The sequence below is a fragment of the Mycteria americana genome, chromosome 2 (assembly GCF_035582795.1).
Source record: "Mycteria americana isolate JAX WOST 10 ecotype Jacksonville Zoo and Gardens chromosome 2, USCA_MyAme_1.0, whole genome shotgun sequence".
In the NCBI taxonomy this organism is placed as follows: Eukaryota; Metazoa; Chordata; class Aves; order Ciconiiformes; family Ciconiidae; genus Mycteria; species Mycteria americana.
Window position 1 is genome coordinate 16205219 of NC_134366.1, and position 18962 is coordinate 16224180.

Below are 18962 nucleotides of genomic sequence, written 5' to 3' on the forward strand. Positions count from 1 at the left end.
TTTGAAGTACACTAGTAATCACCTTCTCTCATTGCCCAAGAGTTTAAACAAGCCTCTATTGAAGTGAACCCATTTGCTGAGCAAAAATTGCCTCTTTATCTTTTTCTGCATTGTTCTCATTTTATTGTTATCCTATTATTGCCATTATAATTAGTCCCATTGCTTCTGCTGTTGTGTCACAGTCATGATAAAAATTAGATGCTCTTTAAGAATTCCTGTTGTAAGAAGAAAACTCTTGCAATGCAACCTCAGAAGGGTCCCCTTTCTCCTTCTGCTGAGCTTTTGCTCCCATATATATTTCAGATCCAGATCTCAAGGACACTGTTGACCTTTTACAGCCAAATGTCACAGCCTTAGCAACTAAGGTTAAAACTGATAGATCGCACTGGAGAAGAATATTGGTGTATCATGCATCTCTGTATCATGTATCTTCAAGTAAAATACTATTGATGCTTATGCCATGACATCTTCCTTGTTATATATTTGTGGATTGCCTAAACCACTGGATTTCTAAGCTGTGGTTAAGATGTTTGGATGACGACAACAACACAATAACATTCTTACACCATCTTTGATGTTCAAATGCCAGACATGTTCCTTTTAAAGCTACCAAGCAGTATATTAAAATTTGTTGGGGCAACTGATGGGAGTGCAAAGTGTGTAGCTGATTTACTTTACAAGAAAAAAAATTGCACTGTGGATCTGCCTCTTCCAGATATAACTCATTACAATTTGCTTTCCCATTTAGGATGTGGTGAGGCAGAAATAACTGTATAAGAGTATTACCCTCTAACAATGTCTGTGGAACAAACCAGTGTCTTAACACATTCACGCTTGCCTTAAGACGCCGATGTAGGGATCTAGTAATGTTATGAGCTTAATGGAGTTAGTCTTTTCATAAACTTATGTCAGACCTGTATTCACCATGTTGGGGAACATGTTGACATGACCTCATGCTGGAAGTAGCTTCTTGATTAGAGTGATTTCTGGAAGAAGTTTGTCTGTGTTCTGCTTCAATACATTCCTTTTTTTTTCATCATTATGCTAGAGGTGTGCTTCAGCTGCAAAGAACAGATCTGTATTCAAACTTCTTCAAAGTTGGGGAGTGTTTGATGTCTAAGGGCAAATGAAGGTTCTGCACAAAATAAGGTTGCAGGTGAAGGCACGTAGCAATTACTATGAGATGCAGGATGAGAGTTCCTTGAAAAACATTGATGCGCTTGTTCTTTACTTTGTTTATGGCTCTAGGGATGAGTTTCAAGAGGCAAAAGAGTGGAAATAGGCCAGGATATGTCTCTGTTGGGCAGTCTGCTGTCACAGATGTTCTTCCAGAGCTCTTTGTTTATATATGCCCACATGTGATTTTCTGCCACAGTAAAAAAAATACTCCCAGAGAAAGCAAATAATCTCATAGTCTCTGGAGGCAAAATCAATGCAGTGCTTTGAAGTCCCAGCACAGGCTGGAGAATGAGCTTGAAGCAGAATTGATACACGGACTGGATGAGAGTTCAAACATCCATGAATCCTGCTGTCTGCAGCTCTCGCTGCTGACACTGAAGGAGAGTAGCAGGTTCATGGCAAGATGCAGTGGCATTGACTGGAAATGGCCTGAGGAGGCTGTGCAGAGCCCTTAGCAGCTGGAAGGAGCCCTGGGGAAGAGGAAGAAGTCCTAAAGGGAATACCAAGACAGGCATGAACAAGATAATAAAGGATGCAGGATACTATATACTACTAGATAAATCTCACTATGATTCTGGCTTTGTCTGTCTGTTAATTAACATCCCTGACATATGCAAACTTAGCTGCTTTTATTCGGCTTCATATCAGCAATGTAAGGAACCTGGGCGTCTCTGCCTCTATTTCCCTTGTTAGCGCTATACTTTAATGGTTGTTATCAAATAAGGGTTAAGGTTGGAAGGGACCTCTGGAAGTCATCTAGTCCAACTCCCCTGCTCAAGCAGGGCCACCTATAGCCAGTTGCCCAGGACCATGTCCAGATGGCTTTTGAATACCTCCACAGATGGAGACTCCACAATATCTCTGGGCAACCTATGACAGAGCTCGGTCACCCTGACAGTGAAAAAGTGTTTCCTGATGTTCATAGGGAACCTCCTGTGTTTCAGTTTGTGCCTATTGCCTCTGGTCCTGTCACTGGGCACCACCGAAAAGAGCTTGTCTCTGTCTTCTTTGCACCCTCCCTTCAGGTATTTATATACATTAATAAGATCCCCCTGAGCTTTGTCTTCTCCAGACTAAACAGTCGTAGCTCCCATAGCCTTTCCTCACAGGAGAGAAGTTCCGGTCCCTTAACCATCTTAGTGGCTCTTCTCTCTCTCCAATATGTCCATGTCTTTCTTGTGGACACAATACTCCAGCTATGGCCTCACCAGTATTGAATAAAGAGTAAGGATCACCTTCCTCAACTTGCTGGCCATACTTTGTCTAATGCAGCGCAGGATACCATTAGCCTTCTTTGCCGCAAGGGCACATTGCTGGCTCATGCTGTCTTCTTTCTGGTTGTTATGCTAAAGACTCATTTCAGACATAAGCACCATCACTGGCTTCTTACTAGCCACCAGCTAGACCACATCGCCAGGCATTGCTGCCTGATTGCTCAGGAGAAGCTCTGTTCCCCAGAAAGTTCCCCTGAAGTTTCTGGAGAATATGCTCATCTCTGCCACACTGACAGGCATGGCAGAAAGTGCTGCCTTTGCCAGGATTTGAGCTCAAGGCCGAGTCTGTGCTTCCCTGTGGCACTGTTTGGACATCCTGGGTTGTGCACAAAGGCAGAGAGCTCCACTTTGTGCTGTCTGCTGAGCTGCCCCCAGGTATGGCAGAGAAGAACAGCTTCCTGGCAGGGAGGTTTGCAAAGATCTTCATTTTCTACACAAGCTAGCTCACAGGTTTTGTGTATGATTTGCACATTAGTCATGCTCTTTTGGTATTGGTACCTGAGAAGGGGATTAGCTGCAGTCCCCATCAAAAGCACTGAGCTATAAAATAGTTCCACATGGCACAACATAGCCCCAAGTGACAAAGCATGCATTATTTTCCTCTCCCAGAGTGTCTGGAACAAGCCATACTGAATGATGTGTCACATATTAAGAACAACTTTATTTTTATCCTGATGGAATTCCAGGAAGCTAACTCCAGTGCCCTCACACTGACTGAAAACGCGTGACGTGTCCTAATAGCTACAGGCTGGACAAGGCAAGTATGTAAAAGGGACATCCAATTAGTTGTTCCAGAAGGAACTGAAGTGTTGTTACACAAATGGCATGTTTCTGACAGGCTTGAAGGTATCTAATGATTTATAACACTAGAAGAATTTTGATACGTTCAGTCTAGAAAGGCTGTGAAGTTTATGAGACAGATCATTTCAAGTTTCTTTAGTGAGGCTTATTGGAATTTAAACTAAATGCAAGAGAAGACCATGTTACAGGTCATCTTAGCCTTTAAACAAGCTCCTATTGTTGGAGTAGGACAATATCTCCAAGTTCAAATTGTTTAGGTTGTATCTTGCAGTCCTGCAAAGAAGTGGAAATCAACATCTTAAATACGATGGTACGGTTGTTCTAATTCATGTTTTAGAATAATTGCAATGTATTATCTATGTGCAGTGCAACACCTACGCAAGCTTACTCAGTGAGCAGGGCCCCATTATTCTCAGCATGCTACAGTTAGATCTTGTTCTGTCTGCATGTGTCAGACAAAATGTGTTTGTGTTTGAGCAATTTGCACAGTGTATTAAGGTGAATGTGCAGATACATCGTCCTTCTGACCAACAACATTTGGAACTGCCTTACTGAATTCTGCTATTGTGCCTCTTAGATTTCCAGCTACGTGTGTTTACTACAAGTCTTTCTTGAAATACAGGATTTCTAATTGTGCCTAGCAGCCCAATTTGAGTGCCGATCAGATCCTCAAAACATGTGACTCAGGAGAGATTTTTCCCAGTACACCAGAAGTGTCAGATACTCCCGGGGTGGTGAGGGGAACTGAGAGGGAACCAGGAAAAGCAGAGTTTGGAAATGAAAATCAACCCAGTGGCCAAAAGCTTTTTCCAGACTTCTTAAATAATTTAATCTGGAAAGCTGCTCCAGCCAGATGAATAAGATGTTTTTCTTGTCTCTTTGAAAGCAGCTAATAGAAACAGTTAGGGTTCTTAAAACAAAATTTAGGTATGCAAATTTTCATACAGAGGAAGGCATCTTAGGTGTTGTGATACAAAACAATGTAATGACACCAAAACATTTCAGACATTTCAATGACAGGACTAGGAGGTGCTAAACGCAGTTAATAATGCAATGATGTTTTCTGAAGGAAAAAAAGTAAAAGGTAAAAGAAAAAATAATTCATTAATATAATAATAAGGCTTAGCTTTTAGCAGCTGCTTTACATCTTCAAATCATTGCTAAGTTATTAACTAATTGATACCAGATCCTCCACACACTAGCTCAGTGCAGCGTCGCGGGGAAGATGCCAGCAGAGTGCTGTTGTTGGCTGGGTAGGTAGACGAATGTTGCAATGCAAGTGGTAGGAAGTAGTAGTATTACCATATACAGCACAGTACCAGGTCCTCTGAGTACTGGTTCTAGCAGTAGTAACCTTGCCTTCGAAAGGATATAATTGCTCTTATGGGGTTGCCTTACATGGAAACCAAAATGATATCAAGCTTTAATAATTAAATTATGCAGCAAGTCAGAGGAGGATGGATTTGTTCTCAATAGAACACAAGAGACTACTTGCTTTGGTGACCTAATTGCTACAGTTTTTAAAAAAAATGATTATGATAGCTGATTAAAAGGAGCCAGGGAGCTTATTCACATTTGCCAAGAGCACACAGCAAATCAAGCTTTATGACTTGAAATGAACTCAGTGCTTTGTCCAGATTAAATTAAGAAAGGAGGTCACCGAAGTGAGGAGTTGAGAAGAGCACTTGAGACTGGAACTATGAGAAATGAACAGCAGAACTGAAATGAGAAAGGTATGAGGGAGACAGAAGCCATTTTCTGCTCCTACCATTCATTTTCTTCAGAGGCTAGTGAGCAGAGAGAGGGGAAACTTATTCAGGAGCAAGAAGCCACAACAACCCATCCTACAGAACTGCATTAAAAACATAGTCATGAGAGTGAGTGGGCAGCGACGGGAAATCTTTGGCACGTGTCCACCACTACTACGTCGGACTGCTGCTGTGCCCAGACACCATCAAGGGAGCTCATTTTGTTGTCTACTTGAAGGAAACACGCCACAAGAACTTAAACAAAATGAGACGATTCTGACACTGCGGGCCGTGGTGGGTTGACTTTGGCTGGAGGCCAGGTACCACCAAGCCGCTCTATCACTCCCCTCCTCAGCAGGACAGGGGGGGCAGAAAATAAGATGGGAAAAACCCCAAAACTCATGGGTCAAGATAAAGGCAGTTTAATAAAGCAAAAGCAAAGGCCGCATGCGGAAACAAAGGAAAACAAAAGATTTATTCTCTACTTCCCATCAGCAGGGGTTGTCCAGCCACTTCCCGGGAAGCAGGGCTTTGGTAAGTGTAGTGGTTGCTCTGGAAGACAAACGTCATAAATAACGAATGCCTCCCCTTGCTCCTCCTTTCCCTTAGCTTTTATTGCTGAGTGGACATCGTATGGTATGGAATATCCCTGTGGTCAGTTCAGGTCAGCTGTCCTGGCTGTGTCCCCTCCCAAGATCTTGCCCACCCCCAGCCTACTGGTGAGAGGGGCAAATGTTGGCGAGACAGCCTGGAGGCTGTGCGAGCACTGCTCAGCACCAGCCAAAACACCGCTGTGTTGGCAGCACCCTTCTAGCTACCGGTACAAAGCACACCACTATGAGGGCTGCTATGGAGAAAACGAACTCCATCTCAGCCAGACCCAATACACAGGCAAACACCAGTTTCTCTATAACATACATAGGCTTTCGGGGCCTAGCGGTACATTCTGTGTTTATAAAGAAAAAGTGGTAAAAAACATCGAAGGTGAAGTCCACAAAGGAGATTCCAGGGCAACATTGCAGGCTGTTGCGTTCTGGCAGCCTCAACCTTCTTCCCACTGCACGGGTAGGATCTCCTCACCTGAAATGAGGAGGATTTAGGTATGTAAGGGTTGGATTCCTTCATCTGAGGGCCAAGCCTGCACGAGGCACTCCTGTTTCCTCAGCTGTCAAGAGAACAAATTCATCTGACCTCTCTTAGGCATACCCTTCAGGAGGTGAATTGCTATCTAGAGGTACTTTCTCCCTGTTCATCGTGAGTGAGTTTAGGTGACTGAAAACAGACTGCTAATTTTCAGTTTCCCAGGTTAGGGCATGTGACTTGCAAGAAGTGGCATCACCAAGCTGTTATGCAGAGCCGGGAGCCTATTACAGTTAGAAAACAGGGGAGAGAGAAGCAGGTGAAAGCTCTTACCCGTTAATGTGATCGGCGCATGGCTACCCTAAGGACTCGTGACAAGAACTCTTCCCTTGGCATTGGGGTCCTACATCTCTTTGCTGCTCTGCCCACCTGGGTGCCAGCGGGGTGGCACACCGCAAGGGCAGAGGAAGCCCCTGCTTACAGTGGAGCTGCGAAGAGGCAATCACCTGGAAGACAGGAGAGGTAGGCAGGTTATCAGATGTTGTTCCAGCTCTTCCCAAATAGTTTACAGTCTCCTGGCACAGTAAACTACAGTATTTCAGGTTACCTTTCCAGGGCCAGTGGGGGATAGAGGATTTAGCTCAGAGCACGTTGTGTTCTGCTTCACTCGACCCACATGACGGATGCTAAAAATCTCTTCCACGATTATATACATATGCCCATTGCCATTAAATAACTTTGCTATGATTCCTGCTATGAGGAAAATGTCTCAAAAGCAGATTTAATGGCATGCAAATACCAGCTGGCTAGGTTAACAGTCCCCAGTGCAAGAATATGAGCCAGCAGTGTGCCCAGGTGGCCAAGAAAGCCAACAGCATCCTGGCTTGTTTCAAAAATAGGGTGGCCAGCAGGACTAGGGAAGTGATTGCCCCCTGTACTCGGCTCTGGTGAGGCCCCACCTCGAATACTGTGTTCAGTTTTGGGCCCCTCACTACAAGAGACATTGAGGTGCTGGAGCGTGTGCAGAGAAGGGCAACGAAGCTGGTGAAGGGTCTGGAGCAGAAGTCTGATGAGGAGCAGCTGAGGGATCTGGGGTTGTTTAGCCTGGAGAAAAGGAGGCTGAGGGGAGACCTTATTGCTCTCTACAACTACCTGAAAGGAGGTTGTAGAGAGGTGGGGGTCGGTCTCTTCTCCCAGGTAACAAGTGATAGGACAAGAGGAAATGGCCTCAAGTTGCGCCAGGGGAGGTTTAGACTGGATATTAGGAAATTTTCCTTCACTGAAAGGGTTATCAAGCATTGGAACAGGCTGCCCAGGGAAGTGGTTGAGTCACCGTCCCTGGAGGTATTTAAAAGACGTTTGGATGAGGTGCTTAGGGACATGGTATAGTGGTGGTCTTGGTAGTGTTAGGTTTACGGTTGGACTCGATGATCTTAAAGGTCTTTTCCAACCTATACAATTCTGTGATTCTGTGATTCTGTGAATACATTTGGAAACCTGAGTGGATCAGCTCTTGGTACTTAGAGAGTGGAGCAGCACATGAAGCTCCTGACAGACTCCTCAGCGTCTTCCCACTTAACAGGCCATGAATGTTGCTGTGGTGCTCTGCACTGAAGGTTTGTTCTGAAATGCACTGCTAAACATTTTTCATGGGCCATTCCTGAACCTGGGCTGTTTTTCAAAGGTGTCTATGGGAGTTAGCTGTTTCCCAAAGATATGTAGTGGAAGTTGTTCTTTGTACTTTTCAATGTCCCTGTATGGGCAATTTATGGCAGCTGGTTAAAAATGCGATTGAAACTTAATCAAATAGGTGACTTGCTATGTTAAAAAATACATAAAGGAACCATGACATTTTTAATGAGGCTTTTCCATTGGTTTGTATGACTTCTGCTATTTTGTGAAATATGCCCCGTCCATTACAAATTCTTTTATTGAGACAGAGAATCTTGGCCAGAGCCCCAAGGTTATTACTCACTGTATACAAAGGGTACTTGGGGGATCTTTAATTTCCAACTGGAGAGCTGGCAGAAGGACAGTAGGTTTAACATTTCCTCTGAAGGATGACACCTCTAAAAGTGCCACACACTGCTTATTACTGCAGTACACTGGATGGGAGCCAAAGTCCCAGTATGGGACTTGAACCCACAAGTAGTTGGCTGTGAGACAGACATGCTACCCACAGAGTCACAATGACACCTAGTAGCATCTTAATTTAATAGACCACATTTTTCAATGGCAGTCTCTTGTCTTGCATTTTTATGGTCTGGATCACTGAAAGTTTATTTTTCACTTCAGCATGCATTTATGGAGAATGACACTCTGCTTTCCTTTCCTGTATTGCTGTTGGCAACTACAAACAATATACTCTTCAATAGTTATGTCCATTTAAAAATAAACAAAAATTGAACATTTTATCACCAGTTCCTCTAAACTCCTTTAAAAGTTACAGCAAGAAAAAATCTAACTTGTTTTAAAAATAAGCTGGGGAAACATCTGAGTCCACAGAAGGCCACTGCAGCCACAAATAGTCATACCTTTTTCAGCTGTTTTCATAGATGTAAAAACTGAAGATATCCAACCTCAAACACTTAAGCCAAATTTTCAAAACCAAAAGATTTTGTTTATTCTTGCATTTGAAAGTTAGATTTGAGACACCCTATATATGTGTTGTTAGCACTTTCTGAAAATCAGGTCTCTTTAAGGTACCTCAAGCTGAGCCCAGAATAACAGGAGCCAAAACCACCAGTTACTTTCTGGCATTTAAATTGGGAAATGTGAGTACTGCTATAATGTGTCTCAGTGTTTGAATTTGCAGCAACCGGGTGATGGACCTGCAAAAACGGGGGCAAGAAAAGCAGGGACATGAACTGGGGCACCACTGTGCAACTCTCAGGCTGCTGTAGCCCTTGTGTGAGCACTGACCTGATGTCCCTCCACACCGTTCATTACTGGTTAATGAAGCCTCCTTCTGATGCGCAGCAAGATTTTCAACACAGGCATTTACCACTTATTTCTGGAAGTGCAGTAATTTGGGTCCCCAGACATCTTTGTGGCTACTTGGTAAGAGCACAGTGTCAAAACCTGCCATTCTGGCTGGAAAAAACACAGCACAGGGTGAGGCAGGAGGCAGTGGGGTGCAAGGGGGAAGGGAAGGAGGGGTGTGAGTTGGGGGAGTGAACGCATCTGATGGAAGATAAAGATGGGCAACACTGGAAACACTTGGGGCAGAGCGCCCTTGTTCTGGCACAAAACCCCAGCACTTCTGCCAGCGATGGTACCAGTGCTGCTGACGGGGGCTCTTTGTGTGTTTTATTTTCTTGGCTCTTGGTCTGCAAAAGGTTGGGCACCCATCGCCTAAGCACAGATCCAGATTTGCAGGTGCCTGGGAATGGAGCTGAGGGAGTGCTGCCTCAAGCCCTCCCAGGCCTGCTGCTCCTCTCGCTTAAATGAGCTTCCCTGTATTCGAGTGTTTGCATAATCCAGGATTAAACTGTGAGAGCTTTACAATGTGTTTGCCCTCCAGATCTGAAAGTTTATTTTTGACCATAGCTAATAAATAGTTAATACTCACATTTGATTAAAAGAAACCTTTACTAAGAAAAAAACAAACCCAAAGCAAAACTCATAAACTCCTTAAATATCAGAGAGATTTAAAAAAAATAAATATATATAAATAAAACATTAGTGCACTCAAGGGAAAATAATATCATTTTGATCTCAGTTCGAAAATATATTTGTCAGCACTTAAAGAAAAATATAAGCTGTTCTGTCAGGTAACTAACGGGGTTTTTAAGATTGGTGAAGATGATACCACTTCAAAAGCACCGCCACTAATTTATTTGTTCATCTGAATGCATCAGTTTGAACACAACACGTTCCTCACTGCAAGATGAAGTGGGGATTTTTAGCTAGCAGGAATTTCTCCATGGGGCTTTCGGGCCCTGCTTGGACACCAGTTCTCTAGTAACCTTCCAGCGGTGTTGGAGACTCCCTGGCCTTGGGGGCATCCCTCTGGCCTCCGAAGCTCTAGGCAGGAATGGAGCTCTTCTCTGTAGCTCTAGCTGGGAACTTGGGTCGTTTTCCCTAATGTAGGCATAAAAAAAGACATGATTTAATTATCATAGGTGCCTTTCATAGGTAAGGGGAAGAAGAGCCACCTCAAGAGGGAGGCTCATATCATTCCTGGATCGCCAAGATCTGAGGCATCCTGGATACCAAAGCCAAGTCCGATGAATCCCTGTCTGATGGTGCCTATTCTTCTCCAGTGGCTATGGCACGAGGTCACTAGCACTGACCTGGATAGCTAACTTTTCAATATTTTAAGTTAGGTGATCTAGCCTATGGTCAGTATGAAGTATTTGAAAGATGCGTGCTTCCTTAGCAAACCACATTTCTGAGAAGAGCAACCTTATCTTTGAAAATACAGTTTATACTTCTCTATCTTTTCTTGACTTATTCTTGGCATTAAAAACTGTCACAACAACAATGTCATCAAGGATGATCTACAAAGACAAAAAACAGAGAAGGAAATTTTTTGAGAGATTAAAAAGTGTGTGGTGTTCTTTGCCTTATGGTTGTCTTGTGGTTGAAATCTGGTCTGCACTATTGATAGGACCATTCATTACTACCAATAATTAAGAAATGTTTTCAGAAGTCTAATTCCCTCATTCTTCCCATAACAGTTTTGAGCACCCATGACAACTTCACATATGCTCAGCTGCAGAGTGGGGTCCCTATCTGAGATGTGATCAGTATGTCTATCTCAGACATCTAATTAAGAAGTACATTTGCCAGCAAATTTCATTATTGAGAAGTCACTCAGAGATTCATATAACTGTTACAAGCAAAAAAGAAAAGTAATCAAGGAATTAACTGTTGGACAAACATTTACCTATGAGTCTATTAATTAGTTAACCAGCAGTTCAAAAGTAATTCTCACAGCTTTAATATGGAAGCTATTGAATGCCAATGTGTCTATTTTAATTCCATTTTGAAGGCTATATGATGCTACCAGTTCCCAGAAGCTCCATTCATTTGATATTTTTCTGAAAATCTTAGCTTGGGTTTAGATGAGAATTTAATCTCTAATTTGGAGAGATTAACAACAGGAAAAGCAAAGAAGCAAGTACTGAAACCAGGAGTAGCACCCCAAGAATTCGAAATGATAGAAGTTAAATAAAAAGACCCCAAATGTTATTTTTAGTCTAATAGTTTATAAGCAGTATCTAGAATATGAAGGATGAACTGCTAACCTAAATGTTTTTGGGCACCTGGGGCTGTCAGTTCTTCAAAGAAAAATAAGAAGTAATGAACGAGAAGGGTGTAATAAACAGGGACAAGCTGCTCTACAGAAATATGCAGGTAAGGTGTGTGTAGTAAACGTGCCTCATTGTCACTGACATTTGCAGTTACAGAGTTAAATGGTTTTGAGAGTCTGCTCCTCAGTTCCAAGGCATACATTGCAAGCCACAGAGAAAGGAAACACTTCTTATAAATCACAGTGTCACAAAAAGTGCAAAAATGACTGCATTTTAGCCTACAGTGAAAAGATTATAGTTAATGCATTAAGTATGAAATCTGTTAAATTCAGATTTTTTCACTTCAACAGCTCTCAGGACATGTGAAGTTTTCTTGTTTGTCTTTAGAGAGACAAAATGGCCATGGGCCTAGATTGTTAACTCAGTAATTTTCACTACCATTCCTTTAACGTGGTGTTCAGGTTTGTAGATTATATAATTATTTTCATTGGAAAGCACGTTTTAACATCTGGGAGTCATTTGAAAGAATGTAATCAACTTTGTCCTTTTTTTTGGAGAGTATCTTCTGTTAATATTTAACCCATAACTGATTGCATGATTTACCAATTTAACCCTGACCAACTTGTGAAATTTATCATCTTTGGCTGTTACTACACAAATCTATCATGGTAACAGAACTTTTTTCCCGTTCTGTCTGTATACAATGCTGTTCTTGTCTACTGCTCCATTCATGCCGCTCTGCTGTGTTAGCAGGGCTAACACTGAGAACAGGAATTTCCTAAATGTGGTGGAACCTCTTCAGGGTGAAGGTTATTTTTTGATTGTAAAAATCCCTTCCTTTTCAACAGTAGGCCAAATCCTGACATCCATCCTTACTTTCTACATTAAGTCTTATGTTTTCAGTCTTCACTCAGTCTAATACATGGTATTATATAGTATAACGTAACTCAGAAGAACCTTAAAAGTTGATCAGGTAATATTAAAAAAATGCAAAGGTGGTGATAAATACGCTCACCGCAATACTCCTGGGGTATGATCCCAGGATTTTGTGGCCTCTCACGGTTTCCCAGATTTTGCAGGACTGATGCCCAAACAACTTTCAGTTATTTTTCAAGGCTGTGGTGGGCCAAAATCAAGTCTCATGGAAATCAGTGTCAGCTTTGTCTTACCCTCACTTTCCTTACCCCCCCCTTCTTTGAGTGAACTATGAGGTCGAAGAGGGGCTGGGGAAAAAGGCCAGAATGAACAATATAGCAATAGAAAGGGCGATATAAGTCTTTTAAATAAGGTCTAGGAAAGGTCAAATAGTAAAGAGGTGAGAAAAAAATAACAAAATAAAAGGGCAGGTGCAAGTGAAAGAGCTATTAAATCAGAGATGAAATCAAATTGGGGAATAAATCAAACGACAGAGTCTAGACAGAAGAAAAGGTTGCAGGCCCTAAAAGTGCTGGGAGAGAGAATATGTCAATGAAGACAAGACAAATCAGGATTTGCACACTTCTAGTACAAGAGTGCCCAGCAGAGCACACATTATAGAGTAGGGAGATGCAGGGGGGAAATTTATCTTCTGCGTGTACAGTGAGTGTGCAGAAATAAGATCAAAATCAGTTTGTTGCTTGATTCAGAAGGACCAGCTCTGATTTCTTAAATATTGAGTCTCCTCATGATTGAGGAGAGCAGCATCCTCCACCCAGACAGAGACCCGGTACTGATAATAATACCAAATGTCCGTGCCCGAATGCAGAAGGGGGGAGTTGAGGGAGTTCCCCAGACATAAATCATCCCATAGTTAAGTAGAAATTGAGTCTCCCTTCCTGCCACGCTAATACCACAGGCACTCTGGGGTATGATTTAATCTGGTTTGACCCCAAACTTTTGTAAAGATAAATTTCTGCACATTTTTGGAGAGGTCTCATTCACTTGAAGGTAAGAGTCGCAGTGGTTGCACACATGGAAGATGGATGGTTTTGCTGTTGTCTGATCCTCAGAGCAGTTACACTGTAACCATGCATATTATTGCCCCTGTAATTGCATCCATCATACATCCTGTAAAAACAAACAAATGGAGTCCCAAACTCACTTAAAACTAGATAAACAACTGTTCTTTGGCAATGTGACAGATACTTATTGCCTTCGAGTAGCACATAACAGATAGGAAGGACAAGGATTAGGGTGGATTTGTAAACCATAAATTGTAGAAATCCACTCGGAGTCTCCAAGCCAGACTCTTCCCTTAACTTTGCTTGAGTTATGCCAGGGATAAATCTGTCTTTCTGTCGAAACTCAGTGAAACTTTGTGCAGTCTCCTTTTACTGTGTCAGTCATTTATGTGTTATAAAAGCTAGAGCTCTGGCAAATCTAAGTTAGCTAAGTTAGCAAATCTAAGTAACTTTTTCCTCCCAATTTGCAGAAGGATGACATGTTGCATTTTCTGTGCCTCTGCTTTGCTGTATAAAAATGTACCAGATGAAATTCATTAGAAATAAGTGAAAATGCTGCAGAAACATGATTTTATCCATGTTGGTTCTGAAAGAGCTGAAAACAAAATTGCCTTTTCTAAAATACGTATATAGATATATAAAAAGAATTCAAACTTCCACTTGTTTAGCTTTTGCCCACAATAACTAAAAGTACAAAGTGATTAATCAGAACTAGCCAAAGACAAAAAAACCCCAAAGGATTAGTTAACACTCTAAACACTAAATTACTGCATGGATACACTAATTCAACATTAGAACAGATGTGACATTATTCGTCCTAATTTACTTGGCCCATGTGGATTCTGAATGCGGTGCCTGGTGACCGGGGGCAAGCCAGCAGTTTGAGCAGCGCCTTGCTTGGGGTCTATCCACACGGGCATATCTGCTGACTCCAACTGCAGTGTGTGCAGCAGCAGATGTGAAGCTTGCTACAGCATACCCGGAAGCTAGCAAGCTCTAATTGTGCAATCTTAGCATGTCACTGGTGCCCAGGTGCTGCTCTGATCTTTCAGACTTTATCTCTGAATGAGAAAGTCCACACAGGAGTTGAAAGCAATTTAGGTCACAGAGAAATGTTCATCGCAGACAGCTCTGACAACTAAAGATGATCGCTCCCTCAGCTCTGTGCTGCTCCTCATCTGCCAGACAAAAGGTTTGAGTGCACTTCTAAATTCAGTCCAAAGTCACTCAGGGGTGATGGCATCGCAGGTCCACCAGAGCTTTGCATCCTGCACAACCTTGCAGTAAGCAGCCCAAAAGACTAAAAGCAGTTTTTAAGCTTGAAAATTGGGGTTTATTTGAGTAAAAGCTGAAGGAATAAACTTACCATGGAGGAAGTCTAGAATGAACTGTAGTAAATTGAGAGTTTGTAAATGAACTTCCTCCTGCACTGTGTCCTGGCAAGATAGGGGCATTCTGACAGGGCTGCTCTGAACTTCAGCAACTCAGCAATCTTCTGGATTGTGACAAAATTTACAGTCTGTTATGGTTACTACACCAAAAATCTTTTTTTCTGTAGTCTCTGTATTTCAGGACCCTTGCTGAGTCCCTCATGCTCATCCTGTGCTCCAGAAACGTCCCTTTTCCCGCACCCCACCATGCTCTGTTGTTTCCTCAGAGGGCAGGGCCTCTCTCTTCTCCAAGGTTCTTTCTGACCCAGAGCAAAAGAAGCAACAAGGCTTCTGTTGTACTCCCCTCTGAAAAAAAGCCTGGCATGCATTAACATGTGGTTCCCATGAAGAACAACAGAAGTCCTCACAGTAAACTCACATCACCAAGGGGAGAAGGTAAGAAGCTCATCCCACCAACTATGGTCTAGAGGTAGCAAGATTCAGTAAGCCCCTATTACAATCCATCTTTGATACCTGTTGCCTTTCAGGAGCCCAGCTCCTATCTGTGCACCCAGGCCTTGGGGGAGGCTCCTGCTCCTCTCCGCATGTGTCCCCTCAGCCTGGGAGCACCTTCACCCTCCAGTTTAGGGTCAGGCTTGGAAACTTGGTTTTGAGCTCCCTGAATCAGATGATCTGGGGTGACATGTTCCTGAAGGTGAGACAACCCATCTGATCTGCATTCAGATGGATTAGACATCACACTTTCCCTGGGCCGGATGGTTATTTCTGACCACCGGCTGGCAGCCATAGGGAGCTGAAGCATCTGCACTGCTACCTCCAGAAGTGGATGTCTGTGGCTTTGGCCAACCTGTATCTAATTTTCCTGCATGTCTTCCTATAAACAGGAATTGCTTTGGTTAATCTGTATCTAATTTTCCTGTATGTCCCCCTGTAAACAAGCATTGTGTTTCAGTTTAACAACATCCTTAGCAGTGATGAGCCTAAAATATAGCAGAGGGAGACACAACAGCACGGTGACAGGAGCAGAAGAAAGCCTCCTGGAAAATCTGACACATGCTCTGACCGCTGGTTCTTGTTTTCTGACTTTAAAATGGGACAGGCCGGAGTATATATGTCTAATGGGACTAGAGGGGGCAGAGTCGAACTAATAGGATAAAGGCAGAAATGGAACAAATGGCAAAGATGTCATACCGATAGGGCAATGTGAGGGCACTAAGAGAAATAAAGGACTGGAAAGGATGCTGTTCCTCCTCAGATGCAAAGTGGTCACCACCAAGAGCAGATTCAGTGACTAAATGGCCAGAAGCAACATCTTTTCCCTTTTTCCTACGTTTTATGGTCTGTGTGACAACAGTTTATTCTTCTAAGCCACAGAAACTCAGGCTTACATCCATTCCTCTTCCAGGAAGGCAAAACATCAATGAATAATGATGCTTTCCTGAAGTAGGGTGTCAGTGCAGATCTAGTTCTGAAATGGATCCAGCTTCTTGGGGAAAATACCTAACAATTCACTTAGGTTTGAATCCTTGATGTTTCATTGTTTTGAGTTGATAGCTTAACAACAAACAGTTATTTTTTTCTTGTGGAAATGTTTGTGGGCACAGGACATTTCACATAAAGGGGTTAGTCTCCTTTGCTTGCCTTTCCTTTCCTGTGAAACACTTAACACTGTTATTTGGAAAAATCTCAGCTATGTGCTGCATTTGAATAGAAGGAAGGAGTGTTGTGACAGCTAGCTGGGGACATAGCAAGGTGCCTAGCGTGGTTATTTTACTGTATGTTGCTCCTTTTGATTCTTCTGCAGAGTTCTGTACAAAGACAGCTGCTGCAGATTGAATAATGCATCTCGAGCATATTAAATGTATCCTGCATATTCAACACTGAAAATAAATATCAGATTCTCATACTATTGTGTATTGTTCAATAAATTTGGCCTATTGTGTGCCATTTCCCTAGCATAGTTTGTCTTTTCGCTCTTTTGCCATTTAGCATTTTATTTGCCTCTTTTCTTTCTTTTTAATTTTAAGATATTACAATCATCCCAGTATTGTTCAGATGGACTTCTCTTCTTGCAAAGTCCCCAGGTGAACTCTGAAATAAATGGAATATAGTTGCTGTTGTCTGATATTTACTTGGATCTGAAACTTCATATCATTCACACCATAACAGACTGTATTTTACAATCAGGAGGCCAAATCCATGGTTGGCACATCTCCACTGAACTCACTGGAGTTGAACTGCTTTATTGAGTTGCCTTGTGAACCTAGGTATTGTAAGTGGATGTGCTGTAGTCCTTGGAGTGGAAATATCAATGCCTTTCAATATAGCACAACTTTAAATATAACCCCAAACTCCTTTAATTCCTCTAGGGGCATTATGTTAGTTTTATTAATAAATGGGGAGGGTCTTTTCTCCAATATGCTTTGTTAGCCTATGCTGGTAGAGAGGCTGTTCTTTGAGACTATTTCAACTGTAAAATTGGAAGCATCTCTATGACATAACCACTTTACGAGGGTTATTTGAAACTGGAACTGTACTTCTGGGAATGAGATCACATCACAGGCATTGACCAGTATGGTTATTTCATTGCTCGAAATACTTGGGGGAAATCACTTCTGAGAATTACTTTGTTATTTTAAATGTGTTTCTGTGCTGCATATCCCACCCACCTCCAAGTTCCAGCCTGGCCTTCAGCTACTTGGACTCTCCTCCTTCCCCTCCACTCAGCCAACGTTAGCTTTAGCTCACACTTCTCTTTGATTTTCCAGTTCCCAAATGAAAACTGTTTCCCCATGGATCACTGTATAAACGTATGTTCACCAGTCTACCACCAACGTCTCTCATTTCAGGTCTCAACTTAAATTAATGCTTATCTGTCATGCTTATCAGACATTTTAGCCCTGTCTATACCAGCAAATAAGGCTCAAGTGCTCATCCACAGTTGTTGATATTGTTTATTTACTAGGCTGCTTCTGCCACGCCAGCCGCCACTCTTGCAGGTGGGGATTTAGGGAACAGCGTGGGACCAAAATGGTTCCCAGTGAGCAGCAAGGGTCAAATAACGGTTTCAAGGAGGATGGAGTTCTGCTATGTCTACACAACCTGCCATGTGCTCCTTGCTCTCCTGACCTGTTTGATATATTAGCAGAGATGTAGCTGATTTGTAAATTCTAGAGGGTCTGATTACAATTTTCCCGTTCTAACTGAGAAATTATGACCTGGACTGGGACTACCCCATAAGTAACCACCGTATTACTGAGATGAGAACCAGGATCTCATTTCAGTTGTAGGCTGCACATGCTATGATGAAGGACTGCTTTTTTTGCTGCTTTTAATACAATGTTAATCGAATGAGTACCGATATAATACATGATAACAAATAATCCTATTTTTAAGTCTTAATTAAAATTACATTTCACCTTTGGAAGAAAGGTTATGCCTTAATGTTGTTTATTCTGGCTTTCTCACACACACTTACTGTATATTAAACTATAACTCCAGGTGATTAATATCCAGAAGTTGATGGATTTTAGAAAATAAGTTTTTCATTAAGAGGAAGAAATCATAGCTCAGTCTATAAAAATATTCTGAATATTTATTGCTAGCAGTAGTTAAAGCCAAATTATAAATTGAGCTGTAAAAGTTCTGTTTTGATGATTCAATTTTTCAGAAAAATCTCTGCATTGTTTGTATCTGTGCATCCAGATACCTGGATTTCTCTGGATGTGTACTAGGAATCAAACGGAGAAAGCATCTATGCAAAATAACAAGATAAATGGGTATTTAAAATTATGTAGCTTTTACAAGTCTTGAACATATAGCTACAAACTTTGATTAATATCAATACAGCTAACAGCACCTGTTCTTTAAACAAGCAAGGAACCTTAGATTATTACACAGGAACATGTGTCCATACCCTCCTTACTCCCCCACTTATATAGACTATAAGAGGGCTACTCCGTGTGGAGGACTAGCTAATGATAATAGTAACTATTTAGTTACTGATCTTTAAAAAATACTCTTATCCTCATGTAAGTTATTTGTTCATGTGGACTGCTAGCAGTTCTTTGTATGTATGTTTCTTGGCTGGTTTGCTGCCATGTAAAGCAAGTCTTACTCATTTATTCAACAATCTGTGCAAATTTAACATCATTTGGTTAATGATTTCCCTGCCAAATTCAGAGAGACAATTGTATTTAACTACAAACCTCATTTTAATATCCTATTTAAAAGTCTAATCGAACCATCACTATTTTGCCTTTGATTTGTTGTATCTTTGTGTGTTGTCTTG